Below are 17,910 nucleotides of genomic sequence, written 5' to 3' on the forward strand. Positions count from 1 at the left end.
TTAGACTCATTGCTTTTTTTTTTTTTTTTAAGGGTGTGGTTTGTATAAGGTTGCAAATTTAGACAATCAATTAAGCCGTGCTTCAAAATTTTATTATAAATATAATTTTGGTGTTAAATTTTTTTAGGATAGCTTAAATATCTATTTTCATCCTAATTATAAAACTTTAAACTCTAAAAATGGTTCAAATCATGTAGATCTATAAATATTTGAAAATCTTGAAAATGGACGGTCTAGATAATGTGTTGTAATATTAACTATTTTTAGGACTTAAAATTTTTTTTGTTTTCCTTTCATATTCATATATATCGACGTTTAGATGATCAATTAGAGGGTTTTCCAACATCAAAACATATTTTTGTAATGGACTTTTGAATTGCACTTTAATTATATATTTTAAGGTTGCAAAATTATATATAAACTTTTTCTTCTTCATAATTGATTTCAAATTGGCTAATTTTTAAAGATAAGAAGCTGATTTTTGTCCTAAATTTATTATAGCTTTTGTTAAACTCACTCAACTATACATTCGCTTAAATTTAGCAAATTGAACCTATTTCTTGGCATTACATGGATGAAAATCACAAGATGGGTAAACATTGACATGTAGGTTGTACCTCTTAGCCTAAATGTTTGGGTTACAAGAGACACTATGACATTATAATATGTCCCAATCCCATGTTACCAACCCAAAATCAAATAAATAGATAGTACAAAATAAAATATAAATTCAAAAGTCCATATGCACCCGCAAGAGCATGTCGCCGTCAAGTAAAATATATTTCGGAGTATTTTTTGGACCACAAATTTTAGGGGATGTAATTTCTTTAAACTAGCATACTCAAAAAATGAAAGAATTTCACTACACTCTTCAGCAAAGGAGGCTATGATCTCGGGGCGGCAAATCCAATCCGGCTCCATCACTCTATGCTAAGAGTATTCTAATTTTATTGCCTAAAGAAAATAATGTCCTAAAATTGAGTAGATATAATCTAGATTTTGGATAGTCAAATATAAGTGTTTAGAAACTCATAATCTATTTTTTTCTTGAATACTCATTGGATGGTTTTATTGTGGATCCCAATATTTGTCACCCCTGAGCGGCTTTTTTGCTTGAGGGAGTAAGTGTACAGTATCATCCCATAGGAATACGCCATATGAGCTTAATACAAAACACTTTTTTGGGCCGGTTTTGAGCAACATTTGACCATGATGTTGAAGCCAACTAAGCTTATGTTTCGACTCTCAAATCCAATCTGGATTCAATTTTTGAGGCAATATTATGTTTCTTTGCATCATCGTTGATTCTCTTCAAAGATGGATAAGATTGGAGTTGAAGCTTCGACCACACAAATACGACCCCTTTGCTAAGAAATACACTAAAAAGTGAACTCTAATGACAAACAAATGTATGGTTTAGATCCACAATTCCATTTTTAAAATCTAAGTCGATTATCAATTAAAAATTAATAGAATTTATTATTGGATGAAGTTTTGGTAAGGCCGGGGTTTCACGAAGTTGGGGAAGGTTGAATCTGAAAATGGGATGGTATGGTGTCTACATTGCACAAGCACCTTTCAATAGTTCATAACTTCATATTGAACTTCGCCTCATCCAACACCGATAATTGATTTTGTTTTTTATTTTTTATTTTTTTTAAAAGGTTATGTTTCTTTGAAACTTGGGTCACATAATTGTTTTAATATAGCACACCAAATAAGAGAAATAAATTAATATTTTGAATTAAAAAGTTGATGAAAACAAGCCTAAATATTTCAAAGGTATTCTAGTAAAAAAATTTATTCAAAATATGTTTTTATTATTTTTATGTTATTCAACATATCAAAATGCATGTGTTCCACAATTTCGATAAATATATTTTTCAATAAGAAACAAAATAAAAAATAAATCAATTAATGGCCACGAATCTTTGTTCAATCTAACCATTAGAAGGGTGCTTGTGCACCATTTCACCAGCCACGTAATGTGAACGGGAGATTTTTTCTTTAAAATTTTGTTTGAGAACTATATCTTGATGTCGGAAGGCCTTGCGATCGCCATATAAATTCATTTCCGCCCTGATTGGGGAATTTGAAGCTTAAAAAACAGTATAGATTTGACAGATATGTAAATACTTTAAATGGATCGTCCAAAAAAATTTCACAAACTTTTTTTTTTTGGGTCCGGCAAGATTTGAGGTTTGGTTCTACAAAATTGCGGGTTTACAAAGTTCTTTTGCTTTATTTATTTATCCATTTGCTTCTGTCTAGCTGTAATGTCACACCCAATCACTAATTATGCAGCCCTAACTACAAAGTTGTATGTATGCTCAGGTCACTCTCAAATAAACATTGGACGAAAAAATTTATATGAGGTGTTGCCTTTATACTATAAAGTAAAACACAACCCAAAACCCCAAATGGAAATATTGTTTCGATATTGAAAAACCTTCCCATTGATCATCTCAACCTCGAAATTAATATAAAAAAAATGAGTTTAATCCTAAAGTTAGTGCATTTTGCAACACGATCTAAACTATCTACTTTAAAGTTTTTTCGAGTATTTATAGATATACTTGATCTACACTATTTTTGGAGTTTTAAGTTTCATAATTAAATGTTGAAATAATTTTTTAATTCATCATGAAGGTCTTTGGTACTAGAATTGCATGGGTTTGGATGTGTGCTTTACTTTGATTGTTTAAGATTGACACATTATATAAACAACACCCACTATCAAAATCCCAATCAGTAAACATTAAGATGTTTTTTCATCTTCTTGGAATCTTAAAATACATGGAGGGAGGCTCCACATATTTCGGACTTTATCCAATTTTAGAAAGTTGTTATATCATATATAAAATGAAATTGTACAATATAATCGTTTATTTTCAGTATAAGAACCATTTGATTTTCAGTATAAGAACCATTACATGTGAAATCAAGCAGTTAGGATTGTGATGTAATGTTGAAATTTTTAATTTACTGTACAAGAAGTTCCTATTTAGTAATTCCCCTGAGCTATTAAATGTGGAATTAGATGGTTAGGGGTGAATTACAATGTCAGAATTTTCCTTTTTGTTTTTGACTTCTGATGGGGATAATGACAAATGTCTACTCGCCCAATTTTACATCTGATAGATCATCATGATTGCTACTTTTTTGTAAAGGCTTATTGTGTGACTTTCTATTTTAAATGCTAATCAAAGTAAAAAATAACCCTAATGGGCACACTTCTCGTATCTTTAATTTACAAAGATATTTAAATAATATCCTAGGATTAGACCTAACAAACATGAATACTCATAAAAACAATAAAAAGCATAATATATTGTTAAAACGATTAATCAGGCAACATATGAAAATAGATTTTATTAAGGGCATGTTTGGTATGCATGAATGTACTTCAATGAAAGTATTTTCATGTAAAAAAACTCTCACATGTGATTAGGTGTGAGAGTTTTTTCAAATTAATTGACGTATTTTTTCATATCAATTAGCGGCTAATTGACATGAAAAAACTCCCAAATCTAATCATATGGGAGAGTTTTTTTTATGGAAAAATACTTTCACATAAATATTTTCACGTGTACTATATGTGCCCTAAAGGAAAAGCTTTACATGTGACACTAATCACATATAAAGTATATGTGACCCTGCTCTTAACTGTCTGATCCGAGTAGAGTTGGCTCTTGACAATTTTTCAAAGAAATTGGGGGCATGCATACATCTAACAAGGATGCACATGATAAAAATAAAAAAATATTTAAAGTCGCCCTTGTTTTTATTAAAAGGACACCAAATACTGAAATTTCTGCAAAAAATCCAAAAAAAAAAAAAAAACGAACAAACACAAAGGAGTTTACAAAATGTCAACCTGCCTTTAGTAGTCAGCACTTGTACTAGAGATCTTTACGTTTTTTTTCTCAAGGGTATATGTGCTCTTATATTAATTTCCCAAGTTCTAGAATCATCTTTTTAATGTATAAAAATTAACTTTTTAGAAACTCAACATTTCTATTGGATTAAAGTATGACACTTTCAAATAATCATATAAAAATTAATTAATTTTCTATAAATCCCCCTAATGAAGAATACTTTTCTTTGAAAGTATTATTATTTATCATTCTTGGGAAGACTAAATATGTGTCCCCCATAATTGGCAACAGTCACATGAGGGCATAATGAGCCTTTTGACTAAGCACACAAATTAAAAAATATAAAAAAAGAAAAAATAAAGTAGGAAAATAAAATCAAAACAAAAAAAAAAGAAATAAATTTTATTGGCCCCGCATGTGAGTGGGGATGATTCCATATGAAGTAAACTCGAAGGATGTCGGGTTCGTTTAAAAAACCCTAATTTAAGAAACATGAATTTCAGTGAAACATTAATCTATTCACTAAAAAATTCCAAAAGGCCAATTTTAACCTATATAAACTATTAAAAAAATTAAACAATGAGAAAAAAATAGAAAAAAAACAGAAAAAAATAAAAAAGTTCTTAATTCCTGTAAAGACCCAATGCTTTAGGCGCAAGGGTAGGGACAGATTTGGGAAACATAAATATTGGGAAGATAAAACAAGGGGATTGTTGTCCTTGGGATCTAAGCAACAAAACCTTATGGTCTGATTTACGATGTGAGAGGTCTACATATATCTGGGGTACCCCTCAATAAAAATCCCATGCATTTTTCAGGAAAGAGTACAATACCCTTTTTTTAGCATAAAAGACAATAACAGTGATCTTGTTACAAATGTCATTGACCCATCCTTGTGACAGTTATTATTATTCGTGGCGCTCCCGACATATGGACCCGATATGGGGTCCAAGAATTGAACCCAAAGGGTTGGGTCCGGGTCCAAATATTGGACACGAACACTATTCAGACTATTCAAGTTTGTATCCACATGGACCCAGATCTGAATAGTATTATTATATAAATAATATTTAATAAATAATATTTAAATAATATTTAAATAAATATAACTCTATAATATAGTTATAATATTTAAATAATACATGTGTATATTTAACATAGCATTTTAATATATTTAAATATATATATTTTTATTTTTGGGTCCGGATCCGAATCCATTTGGATCGAATCAGGTCCGGTCCGGCCAGACCCGACCCATTGCCACCCCTAACAATTATCAACTTATCAATATTTTTCAATGTTAAATTCGCTTCACTTTGGTCAAAGAGGCCGAAGCTTTCGAATTTTAGGCATAAACCAAAGAGAAGTAACGCCTAGTGCTGTCACTTTGGTCAGATTCGGATCGCTTCGGGCTGTTTCAGTCAGATTTGAATTGCTTCGGGTTTGCTTTGGGTCTGCTTCGGTAAGCAAAGAATCTCTATATAAAAGTATTTTTTATTTTTTATTTTATTTTTTATTTTTATATATATTTTATATATAACTATCTAATTTATTTGTACATTTTTTTTTAAAAAAAGTCTAAAGTCTTCATCTGAATCGACCAAAGCACCGAATTGCTTTATTTGTCTCACCAAACCGAAGAAGACTCCGAAGCGAATATGACAACATTGGTATTTTTAGTTTCCTTCTCAACTTTTTTTGTGTGTATAAGAGAGTAATCTTTTGTTGTATGGAAAAAATGGAAATTATCAAAAATACATATGGGAGATAGACTACTTAATAATTTATTTATATAGTTTGATTTAATTTTAAAATATCACTCAAAAGACGTGTGATCATGAGTCAGTTGTAAAAATATACTCTCTGAGAACCAAGTGGTTTATAGCTACAATATGAGCTGAGCTCTAGGAAAGAGAATTAGATGGATACTTTTCGATTGAGGTTTTGCTTTAGAGACTAATGGACTGTTTGGGGCCTAGTATTTGCAAAACCTAGTTATGCATCAAATTGGGTATACAAATTCCAATATTTATAAAACAGGGTTTAAAGATCAATGTCGTTTGGGAAATAATTTTTTTTTTAGCTTTTGAATTACTAGATCTACACAGTTCACCAAATAAACGACCTAGTATCATAAAAAATGATACATCCACCATTTGTTTGTGCAAAATCTTTTTTTAATCACTCAAGTAAGATCTATATGTGCGAAAATATTGGGTTTAGAGAGATACTTAAAACTGAGAGAGAGAGAACTACATCTTACTTGGGAAATACTTGCTTTGGTTAGATTCAATGTTCTTCCTTCTTTTTTTTTTTTTTTTAGGATTGTATATAATGAGACCATTTATCTTAGAGGTGATAATTACTTTCAAACATCCGATGTGAAATCTAATGGCTTGGGTGTGTGACAAATTTTGAGAAAAGTTCTTCTGAAGTTTGAACTTGGTCAATAGAATAAATACAACCATCTAATTTAATCTCCAACTATCAAGATTAATTGTGAACACCTTGTACAAAAGATAAATAATCTCATTGTATATATATATATTTTTTTTTGTTGGCCAGGTTTGCTCAATTGTTTAGCTAAAAATACGCAACCATGCATTATATTTGTATATGGGTGTTTTATTGGGTGGATTTGTATATGGGTGTAGTCTGCATAAGATTGTAATTTTAAACAATCAAAATAAGGCGTATATCTAAATTTTATTATAAAATGTAATTTTGGCATTAAAATTTTTAGGATGACTTGATATTCTATTTTCATATCTAATTATAAAATTTTAAACTGCAAAAATAGTACAAATCAAGTATATCTATTGAACACATGGAAATCTTAAAAATGAATGGTCCAAATAATGTGCTGCAAGATGCACTAATTTTGGGATACAAAATCTTTTTTTTTCCCATAAATCTTGATATCGAGATGATCAAAAGAGGGATTTTCGACATCAAGACAACTTTTTTCGATGAATTTTTGAGGTGCACCTTAATTCTACAATTTAAGGTTGCAACCTTATATAAACTTTTTCTTTTTTTATATATATATTTACCGAGCACCCTGTTGAAAACATTTTTTAAGTAAGGTCTAATATTCTTCAACTTAAATAATAAATCAATAAATTTCATCTCACATGGAAAATATACAATAAATATGACTCATCGACTAACTTTTAGTACAAGATGGTTGCACATGCAAAATTTGGCAGCTTGGGACTTGCCAATGAACTACACTCAAAGTCTGTGCAATTGTCTTCGAACTTTGTGCAAACAAATAGTATGTGTACGAGTGATTCACATTTGATACTTAGAAGCAATGGTTTAAAAAGCGGGTAAGTGATCCGAATCGGGCACATCAAAAATCGATTTGGATCGACGAATCGGTGATTCGGATTGATGAATCGGCGATCCAGATCAAGAATCGGCTGAATCGGTCGGATTAAGGTTTCAAAAAAATAAAAAAAAATTATTAAAATTCATTATAAATGTTATTTTTTAAGAATCCAATAAAAAATGAGGATACTATATTATTAACTTTCATTTTTTTTTATCAATTTGTGAATATTGAGATGCTCTTTCCCTGTATAAACTTATTTTAACTATTAAATTTGCATCACATAAAAGAAAAATCATAGAATTATCATGGATAAAATATATAATTATATATGGACTATTATAAAGAGTAGACTAATCAATGAAAGAATGGCCATTAAAATCTCGTTTTGGCGAAAAACCCTAATCCGCTAAAAAAACCCAAACTATTACAGCCTAACTAACTATAATCCAAAATTATTACAACCTCACTAATTATAATATTATATACTGAAATTATAATTATTAGTTTACATTTTATAATTATTTTATTAGACAAATAATAACAAATTAAAAATATTTTATAATATTATCTAATTTAAAATGTATTTTTGACAACTGTAAGAAAAATAGTACATTACATGATTTATAATGTAAAAATTCATAAATAAAATAAAAGATTTGGTTATCAATGTAAAAATTAATAAAATGCGTACAAATTTTGGAAATAACACTTCAACTTTTCAAAAATTTATTTTTTTAGGTTTCCATAATAAATTTAATAAAAGAGATTGTCAGTAGAAAGATGGAGATTTCAAATAGAATAAACTTTTTATTTTTATTTTTTGTATACCTTTCATATTATTTACAAAAATAATTATACCACTATATACAACAAAAATTAATTGTTATATAAAAAATTAATTTTTTTATTTTTATTTTTTTTATGCCTTTTATATTATTTACAAAAATATTTATATTTATACCAACCACTATATACACAAACCCAAGGGGATTCGACTTTGGGACATCAAGTAAAAAAATAAAAGTCATAACCACCAAGCTATCTAACTACATGTGATTATAAATTACTGATTAATTTACTATATGTACATTTCGTTTTCACTTAATGATGTTTGGAAATTATCCCACATCGAAAGATGAGTATTCAACTTTGGTAAATAAATACCTGTGTAATATAAACTATAATATGTGTGCAAATTTTTTTTTAAGGTAATCTTATACGTACGCTTGGATACACGTGTGCACGCGTGAGTATGCGTGGGGCATGCTCGCACGTGCGCTCAGACACATGTGTGCACACGTGAGTGTGCGTGGGGCACGTTCGCACGTGCGCTCAGACACATGTGTGCACACGTGAGTGTGCGTGGGGCACGCTCGTACGTGCGCTCAGACACATGTGTGCACGTGTGAGTATGGGTGGGGCACGCTCGTACGTTCGCTCGGACACACATGTGCATGTGTGAGTGTGAGTGTGAGTGTGAGTGTGCGTGGGGCACGCTCACACACGCACACTCACACGTGTGTGTCATGCGTTACGTGTGTGAACCGGGTTGAACCGGATGGGAACCGACGGTTCTACTCTAGAACCGGACAGTTCCCGGTTTTGTGCTGGAACCGGCACGAGCTGTGCCGGTTCCCGAATCGAACCGGGGCGAGTCCGGTTCGACTCGCCTTTTTTTAAAGCACTGCTTAGAAGTGATTTTGCTGAATGTTTTATACATAAATAAACATGATCCTTATTCAACAATGTTTCAAAGCCCGGATTTTAGAGGTGGCTCACCCCACAACCATATCGGATCACTAGATCAGTTATCTTGATTAGTTTGGATAGATCCGAATCATTGATTTATAGAATATTAAAAAATAAATAAAAGTAAACAAAATTAAAAATAGAAGTTTATGGGTGGGGATTTAGGAAGACCTAAAAAAACATTAATAAGTTTTAAAAATAAAATAAAATAAATTGAGAGTTATAGGGGTGAATTGAGTTGGGACCGAACTATCCCATAACTGGTCCTATTCTATAGCTGGTTGGGTCCCGACTGATTCTCATCAGGCGATCTAAATAAGAAATCACTGCATTTTAAACCATTGCTTTTTATAATAAAAAAAGTTTTGGTGAATCCATATGTGAGATGCATTTTGGATCTAAAATTTCGCGTGATAATGTCTAATGCCACGATCACAATTTCCAAAAAAAGAAAACGAAAAAAGAAGATGGAAATGAAAAAAAAAATTATATAGAGCCGAGCCTCTAAACAATAAAATTAGAGTCTGCTTCAAAAATTTCACTAGAAGAGGTTGTTTTGATGCCCAAATATCCTCAAATTGGTCTTCTCGTCCTCAAGATGCATGGACATGAGAAAAACACGGATTTTTAGTTTTGAAAATAGTATATCTTGTAACGTATTTTTGGACCATCAAATTCCAAGTTTTCATAGATCCGATCTACACTATTTTTGAGGCTTTAAATTTTATAATTAAATATGAAAATATATTTTAAGGCTATCACAAAGATTTTCAGTATTGAAACCACATTTATGGATACTATTTGAAGGTGTACTTTACTTTGATTGTTTAGAGCCTCGGCCCCGCGGAAAAAATTTATATAAAGCCGAGGCTCTAAACAATCAAATTAGAACTCACCTCAAAAATTTCACTAGAAAAGGTTGTTTTGATGCCCAAATATCCTCAAATTGATCATCTCGACATCAAGATGCATGGACATGAGAAAAAAATAGATTTCAAAATTAGAAAATAGTGTATCTTGTAACGCATTTTTGGACCATCAATTTTCAAGATTTTCATAGATCTGCTCGATTTACACTATTTTTAAAGCTTTAAATTTTATAATTAAAAATAAAAATATATTTTAAAGCTATCACAAAGATTTTCAGTATTGAAACCACATTTCTCAAAATTTTTTGAAGATACAATTTACTTTCATTGTTTAGAGCCTCCGCTCAGCACAAACCGCAACCTGAAATGAATGGTCTAACAACAATAAAAATACAAAGTTTGCCTTCATATGGTGTAGATCAATGGTTAAAAAACCGGATCGGTGACCCGGATCGGGCTTTCAAAAAACCGATCCGGATCGGCAAATCGGCGATTCGGATCGGGAATCGGTCAGAATAAAGCTTCAAAAAAATCCGAAAAAATTATTAAAATTCATTATAAATATTTTTTTTTAGGAATTCAATAAGAAATGAGGGTACTCCATTAAGAATTTTCATGTTTTTGAATGAATATGCGAATATTGATATGTTCTTTCTCTGCATGAACCGCCATTCGACATTTAATTTACATCACACAAAAGGATAAACATAGAATTATCATGGAATAAGTATATCAACATACATGGACTACAATAAAGCATAAAATTAGTAACATACGATCTAAAAATAAAATGATAGACGACGTTGTTGTTCTTCTTGGTCACGCTGGTGCCATTGATTGAATTCATTTGACAATTCATTGATTCGATCTAAAAACGAATCATCGATATTAGCGGGCGTCTGACTATTCCCATCAACATACAATTTTTTCAACAAAAACTTTAATAATAAAAATTTAAAATATGGTTTAATACCTCATGATAATTAAAACCTTGTCACGATTTTCACATCTTTTCGGAAAATCATCATTTTTCAAAAAATTCGATCATGGAAAAAAAAGAAAAAAAATTACAGCAAACTCAAACAATAAAAATTAAAAATTGGGTTTAATACATCATGATAATCAAAACTTTATCACGATTTTCACATCTTTTCGAAAAATCATCATTTTTCAAAAAATTCGATCATGGATAAAAAGAAATAAAAAAAAAAAGTACAGCAAATTTTCAAAAAATTCGATCATGGATTAAAAAAAAAAATTAACAAATTTTCAAAAAGTTCGATCATGGATTAAAAAAAAAAAATCACAAATTTTCTAAAAATTCGATCATGGATTACATAAAATTCGATCATGGATTACATAAAATTCGATCATGGATTACATAGAATTCGATCATGGATTACAAAAAAAAAAAAAAACATAAAAAAACAATAAATTCGATCGTGGATTACAAGAACAGAAAAAAACAATTCGATCATGGATTACAAAAAATTCAATCATGGGTTACAAAAAAAAAAAAAAAACAAAAAATTCGATCATGGATTACAAAAAATTCGATCATGGATTACATAAAATTCGATCATGGATTACATAAAATTCGATCATGGATTACAAAAAAAAAAAAAAACATAAAAAAACAAAAAATTCGATCGTGGATTACAAGAACAGAAAAAAACAATTCGATCATGGATTACAAAAAATTCAATCATGGGTTACAAAAAAAAAAAAAAAAAAAAAAATTCGATCATGGATTACAAGTAAAAAAAACAAACATTTCGATCATGGATTACAAAAAAGTCGATCATGGATTACAGAAAATTCTATCATGGATTACAAAAAATTCGATCATGGATTACATAAAATTCGAACATGGATTACAAAAAAAAAAAACAAAAAATTCGATCATGGATTACAAAAAAAGAAAAAAACAATTACATCATGGATAAAAAAAAATTCATTCATGGATTACAAAAAACTCTATCATGGGTTACATAAAAAACAAAAAACAAAAAATTCGATCATGGATTACAAAAAAAAACAAACATTTCGATCTTGGATTACAAAACATTCGATCCTGGATTACAAAAAATTCTATCATGGGTTACAAAAATAAAAAATAAAAAATAAAATTCGATCATGGATTACAAGAAAAAAAAACAAACATTTCGATCATGGATTACAAAAAATTCGATCATGGATTACAAAAAATTCTATCATGGGCTACCAAAAAAAAAAAAAAAAATTCTGTTCTTCACAGAGTCGTTTTACATAAGCGATTTTAACTCAAAAATTCACCTCTAAGTGAATAAATTACATCCAATTGAGTATATTTTCTGATAAACAACAATATAAGGAATCAAAACCCTAAATTTTTAACACATTATTTCTAATATATCATGAAAACAAAATCAAAAGGCGGAAAAAAAAAAAAAAAAACAGCGGAATTTGGTTCCGCAGACATCTCAGTGTTCATATCAAATTTCTTGCTGTAATTGACCAGATTACGTAAAATTGAAAATTTTAAATCATACTAGACACAATAAAGATTAAAAACCCTAATTATTGAACTCATTATGTTCAAAATATGCCGTGAAATAAATCAAATGGCGGAAAAAAAAAAAACCCAAAGTTCTTACCTGATTTTGTGAACCGAAGCCTTCAATCTCCAAAAAACTCTGTTTTTCTCAACGATTATCACAAATTAGTAACAAAAGGTTTTGATTCACAGCTTTAAGATCAAAATGCCTACAAATTTTGAAAGATTCATGCCCTATTTGGCATGAAATTTCAGAAAAGGCGGAAACCCTAAACACCAAATTTTTCGTGATCCAAAAACAACAAATTTTTCCACCATTTAATCCTTGAAAAAGCTGAATAAAGATGTTTACAGTCTGCAAATCAGATCACATTCCAAAAAAAACAAGAAAAATGATCAAAAAATGACAAATTTCAAAGAATCCGTGAAGAACACTGTGCAACCCGTGTTCTTCACGGACTCGCCGATTCCGCACAATGAATCGGCGAGTCACTGTGCGGAATCGTCCGGTTCTCTATAGAACCGGACGATTTCTGATTTTTTCACCGATCCGGTCCCTTTTTCGCGATTTCCGAGTCGAACCGGGCGAGTCCAGTTCGACTCGGCGTTTTTTAAAACGCTGGTGTAGATATATGCACGAAGAGGACAGTCCTTTTCGAACGCCAAGGCATTGTATAACTTTGCCGTGACAGAGAACTCCTGCAGGATCATACTATGTACTTACTTTCTTTTACAAAAGAGCTACTTTAGATTTTTTTTCTTGGAGAATTGTTTGGTGTGTCAAGCTCGCACCTGTTACTATGTGGGATTGGAGATCTATACTATCCATCAAAATAAGTGCAAATCTACACCATAAATAATAGGGGCAAGCTTTCTATGCTTCCCTTACCGCATAGCATAGAAGTTCTATCTTCCCCCTTATCCAACCGTCAATGCTGAATGAGGGGCTAAAAATGCGCCAATCACAATGTCATGTCTCTACACTATTTTATTTTTAATTTTTTTCTACACCAAATTATGTACATCCAATCCTCTATTAAACTCGCGCTAGTGAAAAATATAAAAAATATTTTCAATAAAATAAAATGATTAAAATACCCATGAAAGTTTTAAAAGGTATGTTGGTCATTATATTTTATCGAAAAATTATTTTTACTATTTTTTTATAGGTGTGCCCCAATGAAAATATGGCATGTACCAAATATTATATTCATACAATTTGTATTAAAAAAACTAAAAATAAAATACTTTGAGACGTTGGATCTAAGATCAAACGGTGAGTGACTCTCTTGATCAAAATTGGATGGCTAGATGATAGGGGAGAATAGAACTTCTATGTTGTAGGGAAAGCATAGAAACGTTTCCCAAATAATAGTCCTCCAAAGCAAAAGTAAAATCAATCGTTTAAAACTTTTTTCAAAAAAATATCATTTTTTAAAATTTATTTATTTTTAGATTAATAATCTACATGTTAAGAGAATATTAGGATTAAATTCTATTTTAAAAATAAATTATTAAGGGGCCGAATTTCTACATGTGAGTCCGTTGACTCATAAAAACGGTGCCCCTTTTTCTTTTATCTGAGATTTTTGAAACCACTCAAGAATAACCAAACTAGTATTTTTAGTCCCTTATCAATTTGATATGATTCCAAGAGTTGGCCAAATCTGGCAGAAGATGATATCTCTATTAGAACTTCAGCTATTATTGTTCTCAAGTGTATATATGGAAATGTATATGATGAGACCATTTACTTTTACATATAATCAGGTCACAATTATTATTGATCGTTATATGTAAAATCGGGTGGTTGAGAATGTGTCATTAACTAGACACAAAGTTCAAAATAAAATTTTTCGAATGTTGAGATACACTTCAATCTATTAAATATTACATCCAATAGTTAATAATGATTGTGACCTTGTACAAAAAATAAATAAGCTCATAATATACAATCCCATACATATTATTATGTGTACAATTTTTCTTTAAAGAATTACTACCCATATTTATGTCTTATGGGGGAATAAAATTGAAGTTTCCTCTGGTTAATAGTTGCAGAATTGGTTAAATGGATAATTTGAGATTAACAACACATTTGGGTCTTCTAGGGGGACAAAATTGAAATTTCCTTGGATAATTTTTGCAAAAGTGGTGGAATATTTTAAATTAACAGTGAAGTAGATAATTTCTTGTTAAATTAGTATTCTATAGAGAATATTTTGTATGCAAAAGAATAAATAGAAGAGATATCACAATGGAAAGAATAAATAGAAGAGATATCAAAATGGCTTTTGTGTGGGTTTGTCATCCCTTTATGACTAACCCTAAAAATAGTGTGACCTCAAGCGCGTTTTTGGAAACTTGTTTTCCATGTTTTTTTAGCAATAATATATAACTAGATGTTCTTCAAGTTTAGCAAATTATTGTTATTTTTCTATATGAGAAAGAATGCTTATATATATACAAGGCTAGGGAGGATCATATTACAGAGCACTCTACTATTTTTTAAGAAATTAGAGAAGATTGATATAAATATTTAATGCTCTCAAATACGATACAAACGTTTAATGCTCTCAAATATGAAACGCAGGTAGAAATGACAAATAAATTGAGAGTGGCTCCCAAATACGAAATGACAAATAGATATGAGAGTTCGAGGGGATTCTGATTAAAGTGAAACCCTGTAAATTTAGAAAGAGATTGATAAACCGTTATATTTTAGGATAATTAAGAATAGCAAAATGGAATATGAAAATTTAATACCTATAATCATAAAATAACGTATATGTTTTTCAAAATTTATTAATAACAATATTAAAGAGAAAAAATATAAATATCTAAGAACGAGTATAAATATCTAGGAACGTTCACACTTGCATAAGAAAACACACCTTTTAAGGTAAACATTCAATAATATAGTTAATAAATTGAATATCTCTTTGACTTTTGAAAGAGAATTCAATAATGCATTGAAAGCTTTCAACGCTTCCCTTTTGCACCAAACTAAATTTTCATGTTTGTATGTATTTTTATAATTTTTATGATTATTTTTTATATTTAATATATATATTATATTTTTATTTTTTATTTATTATACTTTACTGATCGAAAAATGATGAGGACTTTAAACTTTTCCTTAACAGTAGGGAGAGCGCTGCCAAACAAAACGTACTGACCCATAAAAAAACACAAGAAATTTTTTTTTGATTCAAACTCAATTCTTATATGCAAAGAAGTGTTTATCACGTTGAACCCATTCTTCAGGAACACAGCTGCAACAAAGCCTCACTATATGTTTGAATCCTTACTATATGTTTGACTTGTCTTGCTCACCGGTTCCTCCGCCTGCTGGAATTTCTTTCCCAAATAAAAGTAAATGTCTAACAAAAAAAAACCTTAAATAAAAGTAAAAAAAATAATGAAGGTGCATCAAGCAAAAAAGAAGAAATAGAAATAATGAAGGTTAGCCGAAAAAATTACCATCTCGGCGATCTCTATAGCCAGTTCTTGAAAATCCAAAACAAAATTGAAATAATTCATTTCTGCATTAAACCTGATGCGATGTGAAGGGCATTTTTGGGCCAACACCTAAAAGCACAAATAAATTTATTTTTTTGACCAATAATAAAAAAATAATAATACAAAAACCTAACAAAAAAAACTTACTCAGGCTTCTTATCTAGCTAATTCGTGTAGCTCATCTTTATCCTTCCTCAATAACTAAAAACACAAATAAATTAATAAAAAGCGAGACATATTTTTTCTTGATAACAACTGTATAAAAAAATATCAAAACCTAATAAACACTACAACAAAAAAAAACTATTAGTGCCTCTTAAGCCATCTGAGTGTTCATTTCATTTCACACGGTTCACAAGGAATTTAGTCGCAATTTCAGTTTGATTTCACGTATAAGTTATCCTTAAATAGATGGGGATACTTATGTTCATTTCATTTCACAAGGAATTTAGTCGCAATTTCAGTTTGATTTCACGTATAACTCATACTTAAATAGATGGGATACTTAGACGATGAGAATGAAAATGATTTATTTGAGGACATATGGAGCTTAAGTATGAGTTATACGTGTGTTATCACAGTGATAAAATGTGTGTGTGTGTTAGAAATGGGTCATCTGCCTGTACTCTGTATTCCATAATTTGAATTTCGCTTTTTTAAAATGAAAAGTTGGGAAGCTAGAGTTTCATGCCAACTAAGGAAAACATTGCTCTCCTTTTTTTTGTAATTTATTGATCAATTTACTAAGGAAATTTATTGATCGATGTGGTCAGGAAATTTTATCCTTGATAGAAAAGTAGGGAATTATCAGTAACGTGGTTATTTTGAAAACCGAATTCTTCAAATCAACTACAACTCCAAAGAAGTTACCCTTTTTGCATATTAATTGTGATGTTCTTTTTGAAAATGAAAATTATCTCTTGCAAACAACGATAGATAATTCGTAAGAAGAGAAACCTTGGTTTCTTGCCAAACAATTTAATAAAGGAATGTCAATCGCAAGCTTTAACCCGAAAGACAATAAAAGAAATGTTAATACCATAAATGAAACTAATGAAAGTATCCCATTTACAGTGTCTATCGTAAAGATTTACACAGAGAAAGTGAGATTTAAAGCTCAGGAAGTTACATGGATGAATCAGAGAGCGACCGTAGCTCTTATAGCTAGTAAATGAAAAGAAGCATGCAAACTAGATGCCTTGATTAAATCAAACATCAGAAATAAATAAATAAATGCAGAAATTTCATCTAAAAACCACATGCATTCAGAAAGTGGATCATCAATTCAATATCTTCAAAGCCAGGACAAAAGGAAACTCAGGACAAAACAAATATCAATCATCTACTTTAAAGTTTAAACCAGAGCTGATGTTGTGAAACTTCATTAACTCACGCCAAGGTACAACATTGAACCCCTCTCCGTTAATGAAGCGTCAAAGCATCAATTGAAAGCTACAACTGCTAAAGCAGTTACACAACATCCCAAAATCAAAAGGAAATTGTAGAAATGCTATAAAATAAAAAGCAATTCAGATCAAGTAAGTTGAATTAAGCCTAGATCGCAAAGGAAATCTAAAAAATGTTAAGTTTCAGTAGCAGCATGAATGCAGCAGAGTAAATCGGAAAAATGACAAAGCTGTAAACAATCGAATAAAGTAATGATAAATGCAGCATAAAAAGCACTTAAAAACAAAGAGAAAACACATAAATCCCATAAACTAACAAGATGATCATCTGTATTTACCAGAAGAAAAATTCTAAATCAAAGAAGATGCTAGGATTAAAGAATTTCAAACTGTGAAACCCCTAAAGTTAAGTGGCATGGCAAAAAAATCCAACTTGAGTTTCAAGCTTGTGTAACTCATCGACATCTCACACAGAAAACCCTAGGATGAAAATGCACTAGGTGGGTGAGCTCGGTGAGCGCAATGACTTGGAGGGATTAGTTGATGTGCCCTCTGACCACATGATCTCTGGATGAAATTTAAAATGTCTGCATTGTCTTTGACGTTCACCTGT

Source organism: Amborella trichopoda, chromosome 7 (genome assembly GCF_054954075.1).
Source record: "Amborella trichopoda isolate Santa Cruz 75 chromosome 7, AtrichopodaSantaCruz75HAP2 v2.0, whole genome shotgun sequence".
NCBI lineage: Eukaryota > Viridiplantae > Streptophyta > Magnoliopsida > Amborellales > Amborellaceae > Amborella > Amborella trichopoda.